The sequence below is a fragment of the Osmia lignaria genome, unplaced genomic scaffold, assembly GCF_051020975.1.
Source record: "Osmia lignaria lignaria isolate PbOS001 unplaced genomic scaffold, iyOsmLign1 scaffold0013, whole genome shotgun sequence".
NCBI classification, from domain to species: domain Eukaryota; kingdom Metazoa; phylum Arthropoda; class Insecta; order Hymenoptera; family Megachilidae; genus Osmia; species Osmia lignaria.
In genome coordinates, this window is record NW_027478167.1 from 1,616,177 (window position 1) to 1,642,277 (window position 26,101).

The window sequence follows — 26,101 nt, forward strand, 5'->3', positions numbered from 1 at the left end:
TCGTTTCCGAGATACTTGCCGATTTATCTCAAGGGAAGGGGCCTAGCGGACATATTTCGAGATATTTCTTCTTCTTGTTGTTCTTCTTCTGCACAGCTAAACTGGAAGTGGCATTTGCAGCTCGCAATAGTGCAGAGTTATCTCAAAGAGAGGGGCCACGGTGTTTCTGTATCTCTATTATGTTGGTGCGGCTTCGGAACTTTTAAATATCTTGATATATCTCGAGAACTACGCATCTGATCAAAAAATATCATACAACATAAAACGTAGGAAACTTAATTCTCTACAAAAAAGGTCTCTCAACATTTTGCCATAGCTCGCTTCGTTTCCGAGATATTTGCAGATTTATCTCAAGGGAAGGGGCCTGACGGACATATTTCGAGATATTTCTTCTTCTTGTTGTTCTTCTTCTGCACAGCTAAGCTGGAAGTGGCATTTGCAGCTCGCAATAGTGCAGAGTTATCTCAAAGAAAGGGGCCACGGTGTTTCTGTATCTCTATTATGTTGGTGCGGCTTCGGAACTTTTAAATATCTTGATATATCTCGAGATCTACGCATCTGATCAAAAAATATCATAGAACATAAAAAGTAGGAAACTTAATTCTCTACAAAAAAGGTCTCTCAACATTTTGCCATAGCTCGCTTCGTTTCCGAGATACTTGCCGATTTATCTCAAGGGAAGGGGCCTAACGGACATATTTCGAGATATTTCTTCTTCTTGTTGTTCTTCTTCTGCACAGCTAAACTGGAAGTGGCATTTGCAGCTCGCAATAGTGCAGAGTTATCTCAAAGAGAGGGGCCACGGTGTTTCTGTATCTCTATTATGTTGGTGCGGCTTCGGAACTTTTAAATATCTTGATATATCTCGAGAACTACGAATCTGATCAGAAAATATCATAGAAGATAAAAAGTAGGAAACTTAATTCTCCACAAAAAAGGTCTCTTAACATTTTGCCATAGCTCGCTTCGTTTCCGAGATATTTGCAGATTTATCTCAAGGGAAGGGGCCTGACGAACATATTTCGAGATATTTCTTCTTCTTGTTGTTCTTCTTCTGCACAGCTAAGCTGGAAGTGGCATTTGCAGCTCGCAATAGTGCAGAGTTATCGCAAAGAAAGGGGCCACGGTGTTTCTGTATCTCTATTATGTTGGTGCGGCTTCGGAACTTTTAAATATCTTGATATATCTCGAGAACTACGCGTCTGATCAAAAAATAACATACAACATAAAAAGTAGGAAACTTAATTCTCTACAAAAACGGTCTCTTAACATTTTGCCATAGCTCGCTTCGTTTCCGAGATATTTGCAGATATATCTCAAGGGAAGGGGCCTGACGGACATATTTCGAGATATTTCTTCTTCTTGTTGTTCTTCTTCTGCACAGCTAAGCTGGAAGTGGCATTTGCGGCTCGCACTAGTGCACAGTTATCTCAAAGAAAGGGGCCACGGTGTTTCTGCATCTCTATTATGTTGGTGCGGCTTCGGAACTTTTAAATATCTTGATATATCTCGAGAACTACGCATCTGATCAAAAAATATCATAGAACATAAAAAGTAGAAAACTTAATTCTCTACAAAAAAGGTCTCTCAACATTTTGCCATAGCTCGCTTCGTTTCCGAGATATATGCAGATTTATCTCAAGGGAAGGGGCCTGACGGACATATTTCGAGATATTTCTTCTTCTTGTTGTTCTTCTTCTGCACAGCTAAACTGGAAGTGGCATTTCCAGCTCGCAGTAGTGCCGAGTTATCTCAAAGAAAGGGGCCACGGTGTTTCTGTATCTCTATTATGTTGGTGCGGCTTCGGAACTTTTAAATATCTTGATATATCTCGAAAACTACGCTTCTGATCAAAAAATATCATAGAACATAAATTGTAGGAAACATAATTCTCTACAAAAAAGGTCTCTTAACATTTTGCCATAGCTCGCTTCGCTTCCGAGATATATGCAGATTTATCTCAAGGGAAGGGGCCTGACGGACATATTTCGAGATATTTCTTTTTCTTGTTGTTCTTCTTCTGCACAGCTAAGCTGGAAGTGGCATTTGCAGCTCGCAATAGTGCAGAGTTATCTCAAAGAAAGGGGCCACGGTGTTTCTGTATCTCTATTACGTTGGTGCGGCTTCGGAACTTTTAAATATCTTGATATATCTCGAGAACTACGCATCTGATCAAATAATATCATAGAACATAAAAAGTAGGAAACTTAATTCTCCACAAATAAGGTCTCTTAATATTTTGCCATAGCTCGCTTCGTTTCCGAGATATTTGCAGATTTATCTCAAGGGAAGGGGCCTGACGGACATATTTCGAGATATTTCTTCTTCTTGTTGGTCTTCTTCTGCACAGCTAAGCTGGAAGTGGCATTTGCAGCTCGCAATAGTGCAGAGTTATCTCAAAGAAAGGGGCCACGGTGTTTCTGTATCTCTATTATGTTGGTGCGGCTGCGGAACTTTTAAATATCTCGATATATCTCGAAAACTACGCTTCTGATCAAAAAATATCATAGAACATAAATTGTAGGAAACATGATTCTCGACAAAAAAGGTCTCTTAACATTTTGCCATAGCTCGCTTCGTTTCCGAGATATTTGCAGATATATCTCAAGGGAAGGGGCCTGACGGACATATTTCGAGATATTTCTTCTTCTTGTTGTTCTTCTTCTGCACAGCTAAGCTGGAAGTGGCATTTGCAGCTCGCAATAGTGCAGAGTTATCTCAAAGAAAGGGGCCACGGTGTTTCTGTATCTCTATTATGTTGGTGCGGCTTCGGAACTTTTAAATATCTTGATATATCTCGAGAACTACGCGTCTGATCAAAAAATAACATACAACATAAAAAGTAGGAAACTTAATTCTCTACAAAAACGGTCTCTTAACATTTTGCCATAGCTCGCTTCGTTTCCGAGATATTTGCAGATATATCTCAAGGGAAGGGGCCTGACGGACATATTTCGAGATATTTCTTCTTCTTGTTGTTCTTCTTCTGCACAGCTAAGCTGGAAGTGGCATTTGCGGCTCGCACTAGTGCACAGTTATCTCAAAGAAAGGGGCCACGGTGTTTCTGTATCCCTATTATGTTGGTGCGGCTTCGGAACTTTTAAATATCTCGATATATCTCGAGAACTACGCTTCTGATCAAAAAATATCATAGAACATAAATTGTAGGAAACATAATTCTCTACAAAAAACGTCTCTTAAGATTCTGCCATAGCTCGCTTCGTTTCCGAGATATTTGCAGATATATCTCAAGGGAAGGGGCCTGACGGACATATTTCGAGATATTTCTTCTTCTTGTTGTTCTTCTTCTGCACAGCTAAGCTGGAAGTGGCATTTACAGCTCGGAATAGTGCAGAGTTATCTCAAAGAGAGGGGCCACGGTGTTTCTGTATCTCTATTATGTTGGTGCGGCTTCGGAACTTTTAAATATCTTGATATATCTCGAGAACTACGCATCTGATCAAAAAATATCATAGAACATAAAAAGTAGGAAACTTAATTCTCTACAAAAAAGGTCTCTTAACATTTTGCCATAGCTCGCTTCGTTTCCGAGATATTTGCAGATTTATCTCAAGGGAAGGGGCCTAACGGACATATTTCGAGATATTTCTTCTTCTTGTTGTTCTTCTTCTGCACAGCTAAACTGGAAGTGGCATTTCCAGCTCGCAATAGTGCAGAGTTATCCCAAAGAAAGGGGCCACGCTGTTTCTGTATCTCTATTATGTTGGTGCGGCTTTGGAGCTTTTAAATATCTCGATATATCTCGAAAACTACGCTTCTGATCAAAAAATATCATAGAACATAAATTGTAGGAAACATAATTCTCTACAAAAAAGGTCTCTTAACATTTTGCCATAGCTCGCTTCGTTTCCGAGATATTTGCAGATTTATCTCAAGGGAAGGGTCCTGATGGACATATTTCGAGATATTTCTTCTTCTTGTTGTTCTTCTTCTGCACAGCTAAACTGGAAGTGGCATTTCCAGCTCGCAATCGTGCAGAGTTATCTCAAAGAAAGGGGCCACGGTGTTTCTGTATCTCTATTATGTTGGTGCGGCTTCGGAACTTTTAAATATCTTGATATATCTCGAGAACTACGCCTCTGATCGAAAAATATCATAGAACATAAAAAGTAGGAAACTTAATTCTCTACAAAAAAGGTCTCTTAACATTTTGCCATAGCTCGCTTCGTTTCCGAGATATTTGCAGATTTATCTCAAGGGAAGGGGCCTGACGGACATATTTCGAGATATTTCTTCTTCTTGTTGTTCTTCTTCTGCACAGCTAAGCTGGAAGTGGCATTTGCAGGTCGCAATAGTGCAGAGTTATCTCAAAGAAAGGGGCCACGGTGTTTCTGTATCTCTATTATGTTGGTGCGGCTTCGGAACTTTTAAATATCTCGATATATCTCGAAAACTACGCTTCTGATCAAAAAATATCGGAGAACGTAAATTGTAGGAAAGATAATTCTGTACAAAAAAGGTCTCTTAACATTTTGCCATAGCTCGCTTCGTTTCCGAGATATTTGCAGATTTATCTCAAGGGAAGGGGCCTGACGGACATATTTCGAGATATTTCTTCTTCTTGTTGTTCTTCTTCTGCACAGCTAAGCTGGAAGTGGCATTTGCAGCTCGCAATAGTGCAGAGTTATCTCAAAGAAAGGGGCCACGGTGTTTCTGTATCTCTATTATGTTGGTGCGGCTTCGGAACTTTTAAATATCTTGATATATCTCGAGAACTACGCATCTGATCAAAAAATATCGTAGAACATAAAAAGTAGGAAACTTAATTCTCTACAAATAAGGTCTCTTAACATTTTGCCATAGCTCGCTTGGTGTCCGAGATATTTGCAGATTTATCTCAAGGGAAGGGGCCTGACGGACATATTCCGAGATATTTCTTCTTCTTGTTGTTCCTCTTCTGCACAGCTAAGCTGGAAGTGGCATTTGCAGGTCGCAATGGTGCAGAGTTATCTCAAAGAAAGGGGCCACGGTGTTTCTGTATCTCTATTATGTTGGTGCGGCTTCGGAACTTTTAAATATCTCGATATATCTCGAAAACTACGCTTCTGATCAAAAAATATCAGAGAACGTAAATTGTAGGAAACATAATTCTCTACAAAAAAGGTCTCTTAACATTTTGCCATAGCTCGCTTCGTTTCCGAGATATTTGCAGATTTATCTCAAGGGAAGGGGCCTGACGGACATATTTCGAGATATTTCTTCTTCTTGCTGTTGTTCTTCTGCACAGCTAAGCTGGAAGTGGCATTTGCAGCTCGCAATAGTGCAGAGTTATCTCAAAGAAAGGGGCCACGGTGTTTCTGTATCTCTATTATGTTGGTGCGGCTTCGGAACTTTTAAATATCTCGATATATCTCGAGAACTACGCTTCTGATCAAAAAATATCATAGAACATAAATTGTAGGAAACATAATTCTCTACAAAAAACGTCTCTTAACATTCTGCCATAGCTCGCTTCGTTTCCGAGATATTTGCAGATTTATCTCAAGGGAAGGGGCCTGACGGACATATTTCGAGATATTTCTTCTTCTTGTTGTTCTTCTTCTGCACAGCTAAACTGGAAGTGGCATTTCCAGCTCGCAGTAGTGCCGAGTTATCTCAAAGAAAGGGGCCACGGTGTTTCTGCATCTCTATTATGTTGGTGCGGCTTCGGAACTTTTAAATATCTTGATATATCTCGAGAACTACGCATCTGATCAAAAAATATCATAGAACATAAAAAGTAGAAAACTTAATTCTCTACAAAAAAGGTCTCTCAACATTTTGCCATAGCTCGCTTCGTTTCCGAGATATATGCAGATTTATCTCAAGGGAAGGGGCCTGACGGACATATTTCGAGATATTTCTTCTTCTTGTTGTTCTTCTTCTGCACAGCTAAACTGGAAGTGGCATTTCCTGCTCGCAGTAGTGCCGAGTTATCTCAAAGAAAGGGGCCACGGTGTTTCTGTATCTCTATTATGTTGGTGCGGCTTCGGAACTTTTAAATATCTTGATATATCTCGAAAACTACGCTTCTGATCAAAAAATATCATAGAACATAAATCGTAGGAAACATAATTCTCTACAAAAAAGGTCTCTTAACATTTTGCCATAGCTCGCTTCGCTCCCGAGATATATGCAGATTTATCTCAAGGGAAGGGGCCTGACGGACATATTTCGAGATATTTCTTCTTCTTGTTGTTCTTCTTCTGCACAGCTAAGCTGGAAGTGGCATTTGCAGCTCGCAATAGTGCAGAGTTATCTCAAAGAAAGGGGCCACGGTGTTTCTGTATCTCTATTACGTTGGTGCGGCTTCGGAACTTTTAAATATCTCGATATATCTCGAAAACTACGCTTCTGATCAAAAAATATCGGAGAACGTAAATTGTAGGAAAGATAATTCTGTACAAAAAAGGTCTCTTAACATTTTGCCATAGCTCGCTTCGTTTCCGAGATATTTGCAGATTTATCTCAAGGGAAGGGGCCTGACGGACATATTTCGAGATATTTCTTCTTCTTGTTGTTCTTCTTCTGCACAGCTAAGCTGGAAGTGGCATTTGCAGCTCGCAATAGTGCAGAGTTATCTCAAAGAAAGGGGCCACGGTGTTTCTGTATCTCTATTATGTTGGTGCGGCTTCGGAACTTTTAAATATCTTGATATATCTCGAGAACTACGCATCTGATCAAAAAATATCGTAGACCATAAAAAGTAGGAAACTTAAGTCTCTACAAATAAGGTCTCTTAACATTTTGCCATAGCTCGCTTGGTGTCCGAGATATTTGCAGATTTATCTCAAGGGAAGGGGCCTGACGGACATATTCCGAGATATTTCTTCTTCTTGTTGTTCCTCTTCTGCACAGCTAAGCTGGAAGTGGCATTTGCAGGTCGCAATAGTGCAGACTTATCTCAAAGAAAGGGGCCACGGTGTTTCTGTATCTCTATTATGTTGGTGCGGCTTCGGAACTTTTAAATATCTCGATATATCTCGAGAACTACGCTTCTGATCAAAAAATATCATAGAACATAAATTGTAGGAAACATAATTCTCTACAAAAAACGTCTGTTAACATTCTGCCATAGCTCGCTTCGTTTCCGAGATATTTGCAGATTTATCTCAAGGGAAGGGGCCTGACGGACATATTTCGAGATATTTCTTCTTCTTGTTGTTCTTCTTCTGCACAGCTAAACTGGAAGTGGCATTTCCAGCTCGCAGTAGTGCCGTGTTATCTCAAAGAAAGGGGCCACGGTGTTTCTGCATCTCTATTATGTTGGTGCGGCTTCGGAACTTTTAAATATCTTGATATATCTCGAGAACTACGCATCTGATCAAAAAATATCATAGAACATAAAAAGTAGAAAACTTAATTCTCTACAAAAAAGGTCTCTCAACATTTTGCCATAGCTCGCTTCGTTTCCGAGATATATGCCGATTTATCTCAAGGGAAGGGGCCTGACGGACATATTTCGAGATATTTCTTCTTCTTGTTGTTCTTCTTCTGCACAGCTAAACTGGAAGTGGCATTTCCAGCTCGCAGTAGTGCCGAGTTATCTCAAAGAAAGGGGCCACGGTGTTTCTGTATCTCTATTATGTTGGTGCGGCTTCGGAACTTTTAAATATCTTGATATATCTCGAAAACTACGCTTCTGATCAAAAAATATCATAGAACATAAATTGTAGGAAACATAATTCTCTACAAAAAAGGTCTCTTAACATTTTGCCATAGCTCGCTTCGTTTCCGAGATATTTGCAGATTTATCTCAAGGGAAGGGGCCTGACGGACATATTTCGAGATATTTCTTCTTCTTGTTGTTGTTCTTCTGCACAGCTAAGCTGGAAGTGGCATTTGCAGCTCGCAATAGTGCAGAGTTATCTCAAAGAAAGGGGCCACGGTGTTTCTGTATCTCTATTATGTTGGTGCGGCTTCGGAACTTTTAAATATCTCGATATATCTCGAGAACTACGCTTCTGATCAAAAAATATCATAGAACATAAATTGTAGGAAACATAATTCTCTACAAAAAAGGTCTCTTAACATTTTGCCATAGCTCGCTTCGCTCCCGAGATATATGCAGATTTATCTCAAGGGAAGGGGCCTGACGGACATATTTCGAGATATTTCTTCTTCTTGTTGTTCTTCTTCTGCACAGCTAAGCTGGAAGTGGCATTTGCAGCTCGCAATAGTGCAGAGTTATCTCAAAGAAAGGGGCCACGGTGTTTCTGTATCTCTATTACGTTGGTGCGGCTTCGGAACTTTTAAATATCTTGATATATCTCGAGAACTACGCATCTGATCAAATAATATCATAGAACATAAAAAGTAGGAAACTTAATTCTCCACAAATAAGGTCTCTTAATATTTTGCCATAGCTCGCTTCGTTTCCGAGATATTTGCAGATTTATCTCAAGGGAAGGGGCCTGACGGACATATTTCGAGATATTGCTTCTTCTTGTTGGTCTTCTTCTGCACAGCTAAGCTGGAAGTGGCATTTGCAGCTCGCAATAGTGCAGGGTTATCTCAAAGAAAGGGGCCACGGTGTTTCTGTATCTCTATTATGTTGGTGCGGCTGCGGAACTTTTAAATATCTCGATATATCTCGAAAACTACGCTTCTGATCAAAAAATATCATAGAACATAAATTGTAGGAAACATAATTCTCGACAAAAAAGGTCTCTTAACATTTTGCCATAGCTCGCTTCGTTTCCGAGATATTTGCAGATATATCTCAAGGGAAGGGGCCTGACGGACATATTTCGAGATATTTCGTCTTCTTGTTGTTCTTCTTCTGCACAGCTAAGCTGGAAGTGGCATTTGCAGCTCGCAATAGTGCAGAGTTATCTCAAAGAAAGGGGCCACGGTGTTTCTGTATCTCTATTATGTTGGTGCGGCTTCGGAACTTTTAAATATCTTGATATATCTCGAGAACTACGCGTCTGATCAAAAAATATCATACAACATAAAAAGTAGGAAACTTAATTCTCTACAAAAACGGTCTCTTAACATTTTGCCATAGCTCGCTTCGTTTCCGAGATATTTGCAGATATATCTCAAGGGAAGGGGCCTGACGGACATATTTCGAGATATTTCTTCTTCTTGTTGTTCTTCTTCTGCACAGCTAAGCTGGAAGTGGCATTTGCGGCTCGCACTAGTGCACAGTTATCTCAAAGAAAGGGGCCACGGTGTTTCTGTATCCCTATTATGTTGGTGCGGCTTCGGAACTTTTAAATATCTCGATATATCTCGAGAACTACGCTTCTGATCAAAAAATATCATAGAACATAAATTGTAGGAAACATAATTCTCTACAAAAAACGTCTCTTATCATTCTGCCATAGCTCGCTTCGTTTCCGAGATATTTGCAGATATATCTCAAGGGAAGGGGCCTGACGGACATATTTCGAGATATTTCTTCTTCTTGTTGTTCTTCTTCTGCACAGCTAAGCTGGAAGTGGCATTTACAGCTCGGAATAGTGCAGAGTTATCTCAAAGAGAGGGGCCACGGTGTTTCTGTATCTCTATTATGTTGGTGCGGCTTCGGAACTTTTAAATATCTTGATATATCTCGAGAACTACGCATCTGATCAAAAAATATCATAGAACATAAAAAGTAGGAAACTTAATTCTCTACAAAAAAGGTCTCTTAACATTTTGCCATAGCTCGCTTCGTTTCCGAGATATTTGCAGATTTATCTCAAGGGAGGGGGCCTAACGGACATATTTCGAGATATTTCTTCTTCTTGTTGTTCTTCTTCTGCACAGCTAAACTGGAAGTGGCATTTCCAGCTCGCAATAGTGCAGAGTTATCCCGAAGAAAGGGGCCACGCTGTTTCTGTATCTCTATTATGTTGGTGCGGCTTCGGAACTTTTAAATATCTCGATATATCTCGAAAACTACGCTTCTGATCAAAAAATATCATAGAACATAAATTGTAGGAAACATAATTCTCTACAAAAAAGGTCTCTTAACATTTTGCCATAGCTCGCTTCGTTTCCGAGATATTTGCAGATTTATCTCAAGGGAAGGGTCCTGATGGACATATTTCGAGATATTTCTTCTTCTTGTTGTTCTTCTTCTGCACGGCTAAACTGGAAGTGGCATTTCCAGCTCGCAATCGTGCAGAGTTATCTCAAAGAAAGGGGCCACGGTGTTTCTGTATCTCTATTATGTTGGTGCGGCTTCGGAACTTTTAAATATCTTGATATATCTCGAGAACTACGCCTCTGATCGAAAAATATCATAGAACATAAAAAGTAGGAAACTTAATTCTCTACAAAAAAGGTCTCTTAACATTTTGCCATAGCTCGCTTCGTTTCCGAGATATTTGCAGATTTATCTCAAGGGAAGGGGCCTGACGGACATATTTCGAGATATTTCTTCTTCTTGTTGTTCTTCTTCTGCACATCTAAGCTGGAAGTGGCATTTGCAGGTCGGAATAGTGCAGAGTTATCTCAAAGAAAGGGGCCACGGTGTTTCTGTATCTCTATTCTGTTGGTGCGGCTTCGGAACTTTTAAATATCTTGATATATCTCGAAAACTACGCTTCTGATCAAAAAATATCATAGAACATAAATTGTAGGAAACATAATTCTCTACAAAAAAGGTCTCTTAACATTTTGCCATAGCTCGCTTCGCTCCCGAGATATATGCAGATTTATCTCAAGGGAAGGGGCCTGACGAACATATTTCGAGATATTTCTTCTTCTTGTTGTTCTTCTTCTGCACAGCTAAGCTGGAAGTGGCATTTGCAGCTCGCAATAGTGCAGAGTTATCTCAAAGAAAGGGGCCACGGTGTTTCTGTATCTCTATTACGTTGGTGCGGCTTCGGAACTTTTAAATATCTTGATATATCTCGAGAACTACGCATCTGATCAAATAATATCATAGAACATAAAAAGTAGGAAACTTAATTCTCCACAAATAAGGTCTCTTAATATTTTGCCATAGCTCGCTTCGTTTCCGAGATATTTGCAGATTTATCTCAAGGGAAGGGGCCTGACGGACATATTTCGAGATATTGCTTCTTCTTGTTGGTCTTCTTCTGCACAGCTAAGCTGGAAGTGGCATTTGCAGCTCGCAATAGTGCAGGGTTATCTCAAAGAAAGGGGCCACGGTGTTTCTGTATCTCTATTATGTTGGTGCGGCTGCGGAACTTTTAAATATCTCGATATATCTCGAAAACTACGCTTCTGATCAAAAAATATCATAGAACATAAATTGTAGGAAACATAATTCTCGACAAAAAAGGTCTCTTAACATTTTGCCATAGCTCGCTTCGTTTCCGAGATATTTGCAGATATATCTCAAGGGAAGGGGCCTGACGGACATATTTCGAGATATTTCTTCTTCTTGTTGTTCTTCTTCTGCACAGCTAAGCTGGAAGTGGCATTTGCAGCTCGCAATAGTGCAGAGTTATCTCAAAGAAAGGGGCCACGGTGTTTCTGTATCTCTATTATGTTGGTGCGGCTTCGGAACTTTTAAATATCTTGATATATCTCGAGAACTACGCGTCTGATCAAAAAATATCATACAACATAAAAAGTAGGAAACTTAATTCTCTACAAAAACGGTCTCTTAACATTTTGCCATAGCTCGCTTCGTTTCCGAGATATTTGCAGATATATCTCAAGGGAAGGGGCCTGACGGACATATTTCGAGATATTTCTTCTTCTTGTTGTTCTTCTTCTGCACAGCTAAGCTGGAAGTGGCATTTGCGGCTCGCACTAGTGCACAGTTATCTCAAAGAAAGGGGCCACGGTGTTTCTGTATCCCTATTATGTTGGTGCGGCTTCGGAACTTTTAAATATCTCGATATATCTCGAGAACTACGCTTCTGATCAAAAAATATCATAGAACATAAATTGTAGGAAACATAATTCTCTACAAAAAACGTCTCTTAACATTCTGCCATAGCTCGCTTCGTTTCCGAGATATTTGCAGATATATCTCAAGGGAAGGGGCCTGACGGACATATTTCGAGATATTTCTTCTTCTTGTTGTTCTTCTTCTGCACAGCTAAGCTGGAAGTGGCATTTACAGCTCGGAATAGTGCAGAGTTATCTCAAAGAGAGGGGCCACGGTGTTTCTGTATCTCTATTATGTTGGTGCGGCTTCGGAACTTTTAAATATCTTGATATATCTCGAGAACTACGCATCTGATCAAAAAATATCATAGAACATAAAAAGTAGGAAACATAATTCTCTACAAAAAAGGTCTCTTAACATTTTGCCATAGCTCGCTTCGTTTCCGAGATATTTGCAGATTTATCTCAAGGGAAGGGTCCTGATGGACATATTTCGAGATACTTCTTCTTCTTGTTGTTCTTCTTCTGCACGGCTAAACTGGAAGTGGCATTTCCAGCTCGCAATCGTGCAGAGTTATCTCAAAGAAAGGGGCCACGGTGTTTCTGTATCTCTATTATGTTGGTGCGGCTTCAGAACTTTTAAATATCTTGATATATCTCGAGAACTACGCCTCTGATCGAAAAATATCATAGAACATAAAAAGTAGGAAACTTAATTCTCTACAAAAAAGGTCTCTTAACATTTTGCCATAGCTCGCTTCGTTTCCGAGATATTTGCAGATTTATCTCAAGGGAAGGGGCCTGACGGACATATTTCGAGATATTTCTTCTTCTTGTTGTTCTTCTTCTGCACAGCTAAGCTGGAAGTGGCATTTGCAGGTCGCAATAGTGCAGAGTTATCTCAAAGAAAGGGGCCACGGTGTTTCTGTATCTCTATTCTGTTGGTGCGGCTTCGGAACTTTTAAATATCTCGATATATCTCGAAAACTACGCTTCTGATCAAAAAATATCGGAGAACGTAAATTGTAGGAAAGATAATTCTGTACAAAAAAGGTCTCTTAACATTTTGCCATAGCTCGCTTCGTTTCCGAGATATTTGCAGATTTATCTCAAGGGAAGGGGCCTGACGGACATATTTCGAGATATTTCTTCTTCTTGTTGTTCTTCTTCTGCACAGCTAAACTGGAAGTGGCATTTCCAGCTCGCAGTAGTGCCGAGTTATCTCAAAGAAAGGGGCCACGGTGTTTCTGTATCTCTATTATGTTGGTGCGGCTTCGGAACTTTTAAATATCTTGATATATCTCGAAAACTACGCTTCTGATCAAAAAATATCATAGAACATAAATTGTAGGAAACATAATTCTCTACAAAAAAGGTCTCTTAACATTTTGCCATAGCTCGCTTCGCTCCCGAGATATATGCAGATTTATCTCAAGGGAAGGGGCCTGACGGACATATTTCGAGATATTTCTTCTTCTTGTTGTTCTTCTTCTGCACAGCTAAGCTGGAAGTGGCATTTGCAGCTCGCAATAGTGCAGAGTTATCTCAAAGAAAGGGGCCACGGTGTTTCTGTATCTCTATTACGTTGGTGCGGCTTCGGAACTTTTAAATATCTTGATATATCTCGAGAACTACGCATCTGATCAAATAATATCATAGAACATAAAAAGTAGGAAACTTAATTCTCCACAAATAAGGTCTCTTAATATTTTGCCATAGCTCGCTTCGTTTCCGAGATATTTGCAGATTTATCTCAAGGGAAGGGGCCTGACGGACATATTTCGAGATATTGCTTCTTCTTGTTGGTCTTCTTCTGCACAGCTAAGCTGGAAGTGGCATTTGCAGCTCGCAATAGTGCAGGGTTATCTCAAAGAAAGGGGCCACGGTGTTTCTGTATCTCTATTATGTTGGTGCGGCTGCGGAACTTTTAAATATCTCGATATATCTCGAAAACTACGCTTCTGATCAAAAAATATCATAGAACATAAATTGTAGGAAACATAATTCTCGACAAAAAAGGTCTCTTAACATTTTGCCATAGCTCGCTTCGTTTCCGAGATATTTGCAGATATATCTCAAGGGAAGGGGCCTGACGGACATATTTCGAGATATTTCTTCTTCTTGTTGTTCTTCTTCTGCACAGCTAAGCTGGAAGTGGCATTTGCAGCTCGCAATAGTGCAGAGTTATCTCAAAGAAAGGGGCCACGGTGTTTCTGTATCTCTATTATGTTGGTGCGGCTTCGGAACTTTTAAATATCTTGATATATCTCGAGAACTACGCGTCTGATCAAAAAATATCATACAACATAAAAAGTAGGAAACTTAATTCTCTACAAAAACGGTCTCTTAACATTTTGCCATAGCTCGCTTCGTTTCCGAGATATTTGCAGATATATCTCAAGGGAAGGGGCCTGACGGACATATTTCGAGATATTTCTTCTTCTTGTTGTTCTTCTTCTGCACAGCTAAGCTGGAAGTGGCATTTGCGGCTCGCACTAGTGCACAGTTATCTCAAAGAAAGGGGCCACGGTGTTTCTGTATCCCTATTATGTTGGTGCGGCTTCGGAACTTTTAAATATCTCGATATATCTCGAGAACTACGCTTCTGATCAAAAAATATCATAGAACATAAATTGTAGGAAACATAATTCTCTACAAAAAACGTCTCTTAACATTCTGCCATAGCTCGCTTCGTTTCCGAGATATTTGCAGATATATCTCAAGGGAAGGGGCCTGACGGACATATTTCGAGATATTTCTTCTTCTTGTTGTTCTTCTTCTGCACAGCTAAGCTGGAAGTGGCATTTACAGCTCGGAATAGTGCAGAGTTATCTCAAAGAGAGGGGCCACGGTGTTTCTGTATCTCTATTATGTTGGTGCGGCTTCGGAACTTTTAAATATCTTGATATATCTCGAGAACTACGCATCTGATCAAAAAATATCATAGAACATAAAAAGTAGGAAACTTAATTCTCTACAAAAAAGGTCTCTTAACATTTTGCCATAGCTCGCTTCGTTTCCGAGATATTTGCAGATTTATCTCAAGGGAAGGGGCCTAACGGACATATTTCGAGATATTTCTTCTTCTTGTTGTTCTTCTTCTGCACAGCTAAACTGGAAGTGGCATTTCCAGCTCGCAATAGTGCAGAGTTATCCCGAAGAAAGGGGCCACGCTGTTTCTGTATCTCTATTATGTTGGTGCGGCTTCGGAACTTTTAAATATCTCGATATATCTCGAAAACTACGCTTCTGATCAAAAAATATCATAGAACATAAATTGTAGGAAACATAATTCTCTACAAAAAAGGTCTCTTAACATTTTGCCATAGCTCGCTTCGTTTCCGAGATATTTGCAGATTTATCTCAAGGGAAGGGTCCTGATGGACATATTTCGAGATATTTCTTCTTCTTGTTGTTCTTCTTCTGCACGGCTAAACTGGAAGTGGCATTTCCAGCTCGCAATCGTGCAGAGTTATCTCAAAGAAAGGGGCCACGGTGTTTCTGTATCTCTATTATGTTGGTGCGGCTTCGGAACTTTTAAATATCTTGATATATCTCGAGAACTACGCCTCTGATCGAAAAATATCATAGAACATAAAAAGTAGGAAACTTAATTCTCTACAAAAAAGGTCTCTTAACATTTTGCCATAGCTCGCTTCGTTTCCGAGATATTTGCAGATTTATCTCAAGGGAAGGGGCCTGACGGACATATTTCGAGATATTTCTTCTTCTTGTTGTTCTTCTTCTGCACAGCTAAGCTGGAAGTGGCATTTGCAGGTCGCAATAGTGCAGAGTTATCTCAAAGAAAGGGGCCACGGTGTTTCTGTATCTCTATTATGTTGGTGCGGCTTCGGAACTTTTAAATATCTCGATATATCTCGAAAACTACGCTTCTGATCAAAAAATATCGGAGAACGTAAATTGTAGGAAAGATAATTCTGTACAAAAAAGGTCTCTTAACATTTTGCCATAGCTCGCTTCGTTTCCGAGATATTTGCAGATTTATCTCAAGGGAAGGGGCCTGACGGACATATTTCGAGATATTTCTTCTTCTTGTTGTTCTTCTTCTGCACAGCTAAGCTGGAAGTGGCATTTGCAGCTCGCAATAGTGCAGAGTTATCTCAAAGAAAGGGGCCACGGTGTTTCTGTATCTCTATTATGTTGGTGCGGCTTCGGAACTTTTAAATATCTCGATATATCTCGAGAACTACGCTTCTGATCAAAAAATATCATAGAACATAAATTGTAGGAAACATAATTCTCTACAAAAAACGTCTCTTAACATTCTGCCATAGCTCGCTTCGTTTCCGAGATATTTGCAGATTTATCTCAAGGGAAGGGGCCTGACGGACATATTTCGAGATATTTCTTCTTCTTGTTGTTCTTCTTCTGCACAGCTAAACTGGAAGTGGCATTTCCAGCTCGCAGTAGTGCCGAGTTATCTCAAAGAAAGGGGCCACGGTGTTTCTGCATCTATATTATGTTGGTGCGGCTTCGTAACTTTTAAATATCTTGATATATCTCGAGAACTACGCATCTGATCAAAAAATATCATAGAACATAAAAAGTAGAAAACTTAATTCTCTACAAAAAAGGTCTCTCAACATTTTGCCATAGCTCGCTTCGTTTCCGAGATATATGCAGATTTATCTCAAGGGAAGGGGCCTGACGGACATATTTCGAGATATTTCTTCTTCTTGTTGTTCTTCTTCTGCACAGCTAAACTGGAAGTGGCATTTCCAGCTCGCAGTAGTGCCGAGTTATCTCAAAGAAAGGGGCCACGGTGTTTCTGTATCTCTATTATGTTGGTGCGGCTTCGGAACTTTTAAATATCTTGATATATCTCGAAAACTACGCTTCTGATCAAAAAATATCATAGAACATAAATTGTAGGAAACATAATTCTCTACAAAAAAGGTCTCTTAACATTTTGCCATAGCTCGCTTCGCTTCCGAGATATATGCAGATTTATCTCAAGGGAAGGGGCCTGACGGACATATTTCGAGATATTTCTTCTTCTTGTTGTTCTTCTTCTGCACAGCTAAGCTGGAAGTGGCATTTGCAGCTCGCAATAGTGCAGAGTTATCTCAAAGAAAGGGGCCACGGTGTTTCTGTATCTCTATTACGTTGGTGCGGCTTCGGAACTTTTAAATATCTTGATATATCTCGAGAACTACGCATCTGATCAAATAATATCATAGAACATAAAAAGTAGGAAACTTAATTCTCCACAAATAAGGTCTGTTAATATTTTGCCATAGCTCGCTTCGTTTCCGAGATATTTGCAGATTTATCTCAAGGGAAGGGGCCTGACGGACATATTTCGAGATATTTCTTCTTCTTGTTGGTCTTCTTCTGCACAGCTAAGCTGGAAGTGGCATTTGCAGCTCGCAATAGTGCAGAGTTATCTCAAAGAAAGGGGCCACGGTGTTTCTGTATCTCTATTATGTTGGTGCGGCTTCGGAACTTTTAAATATCTTGATATATCTCGAGAACTACGCGTCTGATCAAAAAATATCATACAACATAAAAAGTAGGAGACTTAATTCTCTACAAAAACGGTCTCTTAACATTTTGCCATAGCTCGCTTCGTTTCCGAGATATTTGCAGATTTATCTCAAGGGAAGGGTCCTGATGGACATATTTCGAGATATTTCTTCTTCTTGTTGTTCTTCTTCTGCACAGCTAAACTGGAAGTGGCATTTCCAGCTCGCAATCGTGCAGAGTTATCTCAAAGAAAGGGGCCACGGTGTTTCTGTATCTCTATTATGTTGGTGCGGCTTCGGAACTTTTAAATATCTTGATATATCTCGAGAACTACGCCTCTGATCGAAAAATATCATAGAACATAAAAAGTAGGAAACTTAATTCTCTACAAAAAAGGTCTCTTAACATTTTGCCATAGCTCGCTTCGTTTCCGAGATATTTGCAGATTTATCTCAAGGGAAGGGGCCTGACGGACATATTTCGAGATATTTCTTCTTCTTGTTGTTCTTCTTCTGCACAGCTAAGCTGGAAGTGGCATTTGCAGGTCGCAATAGTGCAGAGTTATCTCAAAGAAAGGGGCCACGGTGTTTCTGTATCTCTATTATGTTGGTGCGGCTTCGGAACTTTTAAATATCTCGATATATCTCGAAAACTACGCTTCTGATCAAAAAATATCGGAGAACGTAAATTGTAGGAAAGATAATTCTGTACAAAAAAGGTCTCTTAACATTTTGCCATAGCTCGCTTCGTTTCCGAGATATTTGCAGATTTATCTCAAGGGAAGGGGCCTGACGGACATATTTCGAGATATTTCTTCTTCTTGTTGTTCTTCTTCTGCACAGCTAAGCTGGAAGTGGCATTTGCAGCTCGCAATAGTGCAGAGTTATCTCAAAGAAAGGGGCCACGGTGTTTCTGTATCTCTATTATGTTGGTGCGGCTTCGGAACTTTTAAATATCTTGATATATCTCGAGAACTACGCATCTGATCAAAAAATATCGTAGAACATAAAAAGTAGGAAACTTAATTCTCTACAAATAAGGTCTCTTAACATTTTGCCATAGCTCGCTTGGTGTCCGAGATATTTGCAGATTTATCTCAAGGGAAGGGGCCTGACGGACATATTCCGAGATATTTCTTCTTCTTGTTGTTCCTCTTCTGCACAGCTAAGCTGGAAGTGGCATTTGCAGGTCGCAATGGTGCAGAGTTATCTCAAAGAAAGGGGCCACGGTGTTTCTGTATCTCTATTATGTTGGTGCGGCTTCGGAACTTTTAAATATCTCGATATATCTCGAAAACTACGCTTCTGATCAAAAAATATCAGAGAACGTAAATTGTAGGAAACATAATTCTCTACAAAAAAGGTCTCTTAACATTTTGCCATAGCTCGCTTCGTTTCCGAGATATTTGCAGATTTATCTCAAGGGAAGGGGCCTGACGGACATATTTCGAGATATTTCTTCTTCTTGTTGTTGTTCTTCTGCACAGCTAAGCTGGAAGTGGCATTTGCAGCTCGCAATAGTGCAGAGTTATCTCAAAGAAAGGGGCCACGGTGTTCCTGTATCTCTATTATGTTGGTGCGGCTTCGGAACTTTTAAATATCTCGATATATCTCGAGAACTACGCTTCTGATCAAAAAATATCATAGAACATAAATTGTAGGAAACATAATTCTGTACAAAAAACGTCTCTTAACATTCTGCCATAGCTCGCTTCGTTTCCGAGATATTTGCAGATTTATCTCAAGGGAAGGGGCCTGACGGACATATTTCGAGATATTTCTTCTTCTTGTTGTTCTTCTTCTGCACAGCTAAACTGGAAGTGGCATTTCCAGCTCGCAGTAGTGCCGAGTTATCTCAAAGAAAGGGGCCACGGTGTTTCTGCATCTCTATTATGTTGGTGCGGCTTCGGAACTTTTAAATATCTTGATATATCTCGAGAACTACGCATCTGATCAAAAAATATCATAGAACATAAAAAGTAGAAAACTTAATTCTCTACAAAAAAGGTCTCTCAACATTTTGCCATAGCTCGCTTCGTTTCCGAGATATATGCAGATTTATCTCAAGGGAAGGGGCCTGACGGACATATTTCGAGATATTTCTTCTTCTTGTTGTTCTTCTTCTGCACAGCTAAACTGGAAGTGGCATTTCCAGCTCGCAGTAGTGCCGAGTTATCTCAAAGAAAGGGGCCACGGTGTTTCTGTATCTCTATTATGTTGGTGCGGCTTCGGAACTTTTAAATATCTTGATATATCTCGAAAACTACGCTTCTGATCAAAAAATATCATAGAACATAAATTGTAGGAAACATAATTCTCTACAAAAAAGGTCTCTTAACATTTTGCCATAGCTCGCTTCGCTTCCGAGATATATGCAGATTTATCTCAAGGGAAGGGGCCTGACGGACATATTTCGAGATATTTCTTCTTCTTGTTGTTCTTCTTCTGCACAGCTAAGCTGGAAGTGGCATCTGCAGCTCGCAATAGTGCAGAGTTATCTCAAAGAAAGGGGCCACGGTGTTTCTGTATCTCTATTACGTTGGTGCGGCTTCGGAACTTTTAAATATCTTGATATATCTCGAGAACTACGCATCTGATCAAATAATATCATAGAACATAAAAAGTAGGAAACTTAATTCTCCACAAATAAGGTCTCTTAATATTTTGCCATAGCTCGCTTCGTTTCCGAGATATTTGCAGATTTATCTCAAGGGAAGGGGCCTGACGGACATATTTCGAGATATTTCTTCTTCTTGTTGTTCTTCTTCTGCACAGCTAAACTGGAAGTGGCATTTGCAGCTCGCAATAGTGCAGAGTTATCTCAAAGAAAGGGGCCACGGTGTTTCTGTATCTCTATTATGTTGGTGCGGCTGCGGAACTTTTAGATATCTCGATATATCTCGAAAACTACGCTTCTGATCAAAAAATATCATAGAACATAAATTGTAGGAAACATAATTCTCGACAAAAAAGGTCTCTTAACATTTTGCCATAGCTCGCTTCGTTTCCGAGATATTTGCAGATATATCTCAAGGGAAGGGGCCTGACGGACATATTTCGAGATATTTCTTCTTCTTGTTGTTCTTCTTCTGCACAGCTAAGCTGGAAGTGGCATTTGCAGCTCGCAATAGTGCAGAGTTATCTCAAAGAAAGGGGCCACGGTGTTTCTGTATCTCTATTATGTTGGTGCGGCTTCGGAACTTTTAAATATCTTGATATATCTCGAGAACTACGCGTCTGATCAAAAAATATCATACAACATAAAAAGTAGGAAACTTAATTCTCTACAAAAACGGTCTCTTAACATTTTGCCATAGCTCGCTTCGTTTCCGAGATATTTGCAGATATATCTCAAGGGAAGGGGCCTGACGGACATATTTCGAGATATTTCTTCTTCTTGTTGTTCTTCTTCTGCACAGCTAAGCTGGAAGTGGCATTTGCGGCTCGCACTAGTGCACAGTTATCTCAAAGAAAGGGGCCACGGTGTTTCTGTATCCCTATTATGTTGGTGCGGCTTCGGAAGTTTTAAATATCTCGATATATCTCGAGAACTACGCTTCTGATCAAAAAATATCGTAGAACATAAATTGTAGGAAACATAATTCTCTACAAAAAACGTCTCTTAACATTCTGCCATAGCTCGCTTCGTTTCCGAGATATTTGCAGATATATCTCAAGGGAAGGGGCCTGACGGACATATTTCGAGATATTTCTTCTTCTTGTTGTTCTTCTTCTGCACAGCTAAGCTGGAAGTGGCATTTACAGCTCGGAATAGTGCAGAGTTATCTCAAAGAGAGGGGCCACGGTGTTTCTGTATCTCTATTATGTTGGTGCGGCTTCGGAACTTTTAAATATCTTGATATATCTCGAGAACTACGCATCTGATCAAAAAATATCATAGAACATAAAAAGTAGGAAACTTAATTCTCTACAAAAAAGGTCTCTTAACATTTTGCCATAGCTCGCTTCGTTTCCGAGATATTTGCAGATTTATCTCAAGGGAAGGGGCCTAACGGACATATTTCGAGATATTTCTTCTTCTTGTTGTTCTTCTTCTGCACAGCTAAACTGGAAGTGGCATTTCCAGCTCGCAATAGTGCAGAGCTATCCCAAAGAAAGGGGCCACGCTGTTTCTGTATCTCTATTATGTTGGTGCGGCTTCGGAACTTTTAAATATCTCGATATATCTCGAAAACTACGCTTCTGATCAAAAAATATCATAGAACATAAATTGTAGGAACCATAATTCTCTACAAAAAAGGTCTCTTAACATTTTGCCATAGCTCGCTTCGTTTCCGAGATATTTGCAGATTTATCTCAAGGGAAGGGTCCTGATGGACATATTTCGAGATATTTCTTCTTCTTGTTGTTCTTCTTCTGCACAGCTAAACTGGAAGTGGCATTTCCAGCTCGCAATCGTGCAGAGTTATCTCAAAGAAAAGGGCCACGGTGTTTCTGTATCTCTATTATGTTGGTGCGGCTTCGGAACTTTTAAATATCTTGATATATCTCGAGAACTACGCCTCTGATCGAAGAATATCATAGAACATAAAAAGTAGGAAACTTAATTCTCTACAAAAAAGGTCTCTTAACATTTTGCCATAGCTCGCTTCGTTTCCAAGATATTTGCAGATTCATCTCAAGGGAAGGGGCCTGACGGACATATTTCGAGATATTTCTTCTTCTTGTTGTTCTTCTTCTGCACAGCTAAGCTGGAAGTGGCATTTGCAGGTCGCAATAGTGCAGAGTTATCTCAAAGAAAGGGGCCACGGTGTTTCTGTATCTCTATTATGTTGGTGCGGCTTCGGAACTTTTAAATATCTCGATATATCTCGAAAACTACGCTTCTGATCAAAAAATATCGGAGAACGTAAATTGTAGGAAAGATAATTCTGTACAAAAAAGGTCTCTTAACATTTTGCCATAGCTCGCTTCGTTTCCGAGATATTTGCAGATTTATCTCAAGGGAAGGGGCCTGACGCACATATTTCGAGATATTTCTTCTTCTTGTTGTTCTTCTTCTGCACAGCTAAGCTGGAAGTGGCATTTGCAGCTCGCAATAGTGCAGAGTTATCTCAAAGAAAGGGGCCACGGTGTTTCTGTATCTCTATTATGTTGGTGCGGCTTCGGAACTTTTAAATATCTTGATATATCTCGAGAACTACGCATCTGATCAAAAAATATCATAGAACATAAATTGTAGGAAACATAATTCTCTACAAAAAACGTCTCTTAACATTCTGCCATAGCTCGCTTCGTTTCCGAGATATTTGCAGATTTATCTCAAGGGAAGGGGCCTGACGGACATATTTCGAGATATTTCTTCTTCTTGTTGTTCTTCTTCTGCACAGCTAAACTGGAAGTGGCATTTGCAGCTCGCAATAGTGCAGAGTTATCTCAAAGAAAGGGGCCACGGTGTTTCTGTATCTCTATTATGTTGGTGCGGCTGCGGAACTTTTAGATATCTCGATATATCTCGAAAACTACGCTTCTGATCAAAAAATATCATAGAACATAAATTGTAGGAAACATAATTCTCGACAAAAAAGGTCTCTTAACATTTTGCCATAGCTCGCTTCGTTTCCGAGATATTTGCAGATATATCTCAAGGGAAGGGGCCTGACGGACATATTTCGAGATATTTCTTCTTCTTGTTGTTCTTCTTCTGCACAGCTAAGCTGGAAGTGGCATTTGCAGCTCGCAATAGTGCAGAGTTATCTCAAAGAAAGGGGCCACGGTGTTTCTGTATCTCTATTATGTTGGTGCGGCTTCGGAACTTTTAAATATCTTGATATATCTCGAGAACTACGCGTCTGATCAAAAAATATCATACAACATAAAAAGTAGGAAACTTAATTCTCTACAAAAACGGTCTCTTAACATTTTGCCATAGCTCGCTTCGTTTCCGAGATATTTGCAGATTTATCTCAAGGGAAGGGGCCTGACGCACATATTTCGAGATATTTCTTCTTCTTGTTGTTCTTCTTCTGCACAGCTAAGCTGGAAGTGGCATTTGCAGCTCGCAATAGTGCAGAGTTATCTCAAAGAAAGGGGCCACGGTGTTTCTGTATCTCTATTATGTTGGTGCGGCTTCGGAACTTTTAAATATCTTGATATATCTCGAGAACTACGCGTCTGATCAAAAAATATCATACAACATAAAAAGTAGGAAACTTAATTCTCTACAAAAACGGTCTCTTAACATTTTGCCATAGCTCGCTTCGTTTCCGAGATATTTGCAGATATATCTCAAGGGAAGGGGCCTGACGGACATATTTCGAGATATTTCTTCTTCTTGTTGTTCTTCTTCTGCACAGCTAAGCTGGAAGTGGCATTTGCGGCTCGCACTAGTGCACAGTTATCTCAAAGAAAGGGGCCACGGTGTTTCTGTATCCCTATTATGTTGGTGCGGCTTCGGAAGTTTTAAATATCTCGATATATCTCGAGAACTACGCTTCTGATCAAAAAATATCGTAGAACATAAATTGTAGGAAACATAATTCTCTACAAAAAACGTCTCTTAACATTCTGCCATAGCTCGCTTCGTTTCCGAGATATTTGCAGATATATCTCAAGGGAAGGGGCCTGACGGACATATTTCGAGATATTTCTTCTTCTTGTTGTTCTTCTTCTGCACAGCTAAGCTGGAAGTGGCATTTACAGCTCGGAATAGTGCAGAGTTATCTCAAAGAGAGGGGCCACGGTGTTTCTGTATCTCTATTATGTTGGTGCGGCTTCGGAACTTTTAAATATCTTGATATATCTCGAGAACTACGCATCTGATCAAAAAATATCATAGAACATAAAAAGTAGGAAACTTAATTCTCTACAAAAAAGGTCTCTTAACATTTTGCCATAGCTCGCTTCGTTTCCGAGATATTTGCAGATTTATCTCAAGGGAAGGGGCCTAACGGACATATTTCGAGATATTTCTTCTTCTTGTTGTTCTTCTTCTGCACAGCTAAACTGGAAGTGGCATTTCCAGCTCGCAATAGTGCAGAGTTATCCCAAAGAAAGGGGCCACGCTGTTTCTGTATCTCTATTATGTTGGTGCGGCTTCGGAACTTTTAAATATCTCGATATATCTCGAAAACTACGCTTCTGATCAAAAAATATCATAGAACATAAATTGTAGGAACCATAATTCTCTACAAAAAAGGTCTCTTAACATTTTGCCATAGCTCGCTTCGTTTCCGAGATATTTGCAGATTTATCTCAAGGGAAGGGTCCTGATGGACATATTTCGAGATATTTCTTCTTCTTGTTGTTCTTCTTCTGCACAGCTAAACTGGAAGTGGCATTTGCAGCTCGCAATAGTGCAGAGTTATCTCAAAGAAAGGGGCCACGGTGTTTCTGTATCTCTATTATGTTGGTGCGGCTTCGGAACTTTTAAATATCTTGATATATCTCGAGAACTACGCGTCTGATCAAAAAATATCATACAACATAAAAAGTAGGAAACTTAATTCTCTACAAAAACGGTCTCTTAACATTTTGCCATAGCTCGCTTCGTTTCCGAGATATTTGCAGATATATCTCAAGGGAAGGGGCCTGACGGACATATTTCGAGATATTTCTTCTTCTTGTTGTTCTTCTTCTGCACAGCTAAGCTGGAAGTGGCATTTGCGGCTCGCACTAGTGCACAGTTATCTCAAAGAAAGGGGCCACGGTGTTTCTGTATCCCTATTATGTTGGTGCGGCTTCGGAAGTTTTAAATATCTCGATATATCTCGAGAACTACGCTTCTGATCAAAAAATATCGTAGAACATAAATTGTAGGAAACATAATTCTCTACAAAAAACGTCTCTTAACATTCTGCCATAGCTCGCTTCGTTTCCGAGATATTTGCAGATATATCTCAAGGGAAGGGGCCTGACGGACATATTTCGAGATATTTCTTCTTCTTGTTGTTCTTCTTCTGCACAGCTAAGCTGGAAGTGGCATTTACAGCTCGGAATAGTGCAGAGTTATCTCAAAGAGAGGGGCCACGGTGTTTCTGTATCTCTATTATGTTGGTGCGGCTTCGGAACTTTTAAATATCTTGATATATCTCGAGAACTACGCATCTGATCAAAAAATATCATAGAACATAAAAAGTAGGAAACTTAATTCTCTACAAAAAAGGTCTCTTAACATTTTGCCATAGCTCGCTTCGTTTCCGAGATATTTGCAGATTTATCTCAAGGGAAGGGGCCTAACGGACATATTTCGAGATATTTCTTCTTCTTGTTGTTCTTCTTCTGCACAGCTAAACTGGAAGTGGCATTTCCAGCTCGCAATAGTGCAGAGTTATCCCAAAGAAAGGGGCCACGCTGTTTCTGTATCTCTATTATGTTGGTGCGGCTTCGGAACTTTTAAATATCTCGATATATCTCGAAAACTACGCTTCTGATCAAAAAATATCATAGAACATAAATTGTAGGAACCATAATTCTCTACAAAAAAGGTCTCTTAACATTTTGCCATAGCTCGCTTCGTTTCCGAGATATTTGCAGATTTATCTCAAGGGAAGGGTCCTGATGGACATATTTCGAGATATTTCTTCTTCTTGTTGTTCTTCTTCTGCACAGCTAAACTGGAAGTGGCATTTCCAGCTCGCAATCGTGCAGAGTTATCTCAAAGAAAGGGGCCACGGTGTTTCTGTATCTCTATTATGTTGGTGCGGCTTCGGAACTTTTAAATATCTTGATATATCTCGAGAACTACGCCTCTGATCGAAAAATATCATAGAACATAAAAAGTAGGAAACTTAATTCTCTACAAAAAAGGTCTCTTAACATTTTGCCATAGCTCGCTTCGTTTCCAAGATATTTGC